The sequence below is a fragment of the Adiantum capillus-veneris genome, chromosome 30 (genome assembly GCF_014529385.1).
Source record: "Adiantum capillus-veneris isolate H3 chromosome 30, ASM1452938v2, whole genome shotgun sequence".
Lineage (NCBI taxonomy): Eukaryota > Viridiplantae > Streptophyta > Polypodiopsida > Polypodiales > Pteridaceae > Adiantum > Adiantum capillus-veneris.
Genome location: NC_140960.1, coordinates 26,129,306 through 26,131,833, shown reverse-complemented (window position 1 = coordinate 26,131,833; position 2,528 = coordinate 26,129,306). Strand labels below are relative to the sequence as shown.

The 2,528-nt window shown below is 39.5% G+C and overlaps 1 pseudogene; it reads right to left on the bottom strand.

Annotated features, from left to right (window-relative positions):
* Window positions 1-249: 249 nt before the first annotated feature.
* Window positions 250-2,020, bottom strand: LOC147417700 (uncharacterized; annotated as a pseudogene).
* Window positions 2,021-2,528: the final 508 nt, after the last annotated feature.

Sequence of the window (2,528 nt, the reverse complement as noted above, 5' to 3'; positions counted from 1 at the left end):
GATATACGCAGCGATAGGCGGGTAGTCGGGCTTGTTTCATTCCATGATTGTGGTTACAGTTATAGGGGTGCGTGCATGGATATGAAAAGGTATTGGTGTCTCTTGCTTTCTCGAGACATGACAGCTGTGATATTTTATTTTATTCCAACATTGCCGAGGTGCCTTATAAGATATAATGTAACTTATGCAAGCTTGTTTCCGATGCTGTCCTCATTGGCTCATGGTTTCATGAGATCATGATTCTTGTCCTCATTCGCTAATGGTTTCAAGCTTTGGAGCCTAATGCTTTGCTTTTATCATCACCGTCAGCTTCAGCATAAGCTGTGTGTATACCTGCGGGCTTTGCACCTCTAATGTGATCTCTTCGTCCTCCTGATCTGCACTATTAATGTGTGTACAACCTTCATCTGCCTTCTCCATCGCCTTCACTGTCGTGGATGTCAAGCTGGATGTCATGATAATTAACTCCTGTTGAATATCTTCATGGGGAGCTACCCTCGCTGCGCCAAAGCGACCCTAGGACATGCACACCCGCTTGGCGCGAGAGCGCCTTAGTAGACGCAGCGCCAGTAGAGACTTGACTAAATCATTAATGTCTTCATGACGCATAATTAAGCTGCTAAGGAGAGTTAGAGATAGCGGCATGATTGTGCAGAAGACGGGCAATGGTGAGGTGCTCATGGGGAGTGAGGCGCGTGTGGAGGCAGGGCATGGGGAAGAGCACATACACGTGGGCAACGCCAACCACGGCATCCGCATCGGCGCCCAGCCCAGAGGCGCGCCGTGCAGGCACGGTGTAGCTGGATTACCTACAGCCATGTGGAAGGCAAAGGAGGAGCCGGGATAATGGGCGATGAAATGGCCAGACGAAAACTCGGGCAAATGCTCTCCCACCTTCATGCAGTCCGCCGACGGCGCCAACGAGGCCCCATTATTATATTCTGCCGCAGAGGCCAGCACCTCCACCTCCACCACCCTACGCCCACCAGCCACATCCACCATTGTTATGTAGTTATGCTGTTGATTCGATATTGCACTGCAGGATTATTTTACCACCTTAGCATTGTTTTGTCTCTTTCAATTGCACAAGGAGCTTTGGACGTGTTTCTAGATAGCAAGTTACAGTACACGCTCAATAATTCCTAGTTACAAGTAGGAGCTTTCACATCTAATCTAGCAAGTAAGCTAGCAATTTTCTAATTCATCTAGCAAATCACAAACTTCTATATAGTAACTTGCTCTTAGACGTTCTGATCTAGTATGTTCATCTAGTAAATCATAAACTCCTATATAGAAGCCTGTTCTTGGACGTCTTCATCTAGTAAGTTCATCTAGTAAGTCATGAACTCCTACATAGTAGCTAGCTCTTTGGCATCCTCATCTGGTAGTTTAGAAACTCCTTTATAGCAAAGGGTGTTTCATTTGGTACATTTTCACTTACTATGGATCAAGTAATTGACTCTTATTGTAGTAAGTTTGTCTACCCCTAATTTCATTTTAGTAAAAATTCATTAAGCATAGTTAAACAACTAATTATTGACAAATATCATGGTCACTCGCTCGATCATCAACTAAGTTTCTTAATTGATATATTATTTTTCCAATATAAATAAAAAAACAAAATAAAGTCTCATAGTTATAGACAAAGCTATAAAAGGGAAGGGATCAAAAAAATTTATATCTCACACACTCTATCATTGATTTGCAAGTACCACCACTGCACACACTGTCCTTAGAGAGGAAAAGATATTACAAGATGATGGAGATTATTGTAATTGTTTTGAACAATTTATGTTATATTCCTCCAAATAATATCAATGATACAATCCTAAACACAAACTAGATCACAATCTATAGGAAGAAAACATCCAATTCAAATGTAAATTGGATACCCTAGAAGTACAGTCCACGTTGTGTTGATTATTCAAAAGTCTCATTAACTTCTCAAAATATGTCCATAAGCTTGGACCACAAGCATAAAGTTATAACTTTATTAAATCAAAATACTTACATCTTCCATATTATGTTGGAATACAAGGTCAAAATATTAATGTGGAGGTGTATTTAAAACCTAGATTTCTTCAAAGTTTTCAACAAGCTTAGTTGATCTTCTTTTGTGGTACAAAGTAGAAGAACCGGGTAAGAGTTTTGAATGAGTCAAAGCTCTCAAACATGGTTGTTGAGAGAATGTTTGTTTATCTAGAAATAGATATCACCATTTACTTGTGTAAATGGTAACCATTGGGTAAGAGTTTCTAATGAGTCAAAGCTCTCAAACCATAATTGTCGAGAGTAAGTTTGTTTATCTAGAAATAGATATAAGTGTTACCATTTACACACAATTATAGCTACTTAGGGTTTATTGTACAAAAACCAATTGAAATAGATCTAATGCCACTTAGTAAATTGACTCCTCTAAACTCAATTTTTCTTGGTCAAACTCATTTCAATAGAATGAAACTCGATTTCACTCTTTTGGTCCACTCATTTTCAATGACAGTCACAAATGAGTGAAATCATACATACAT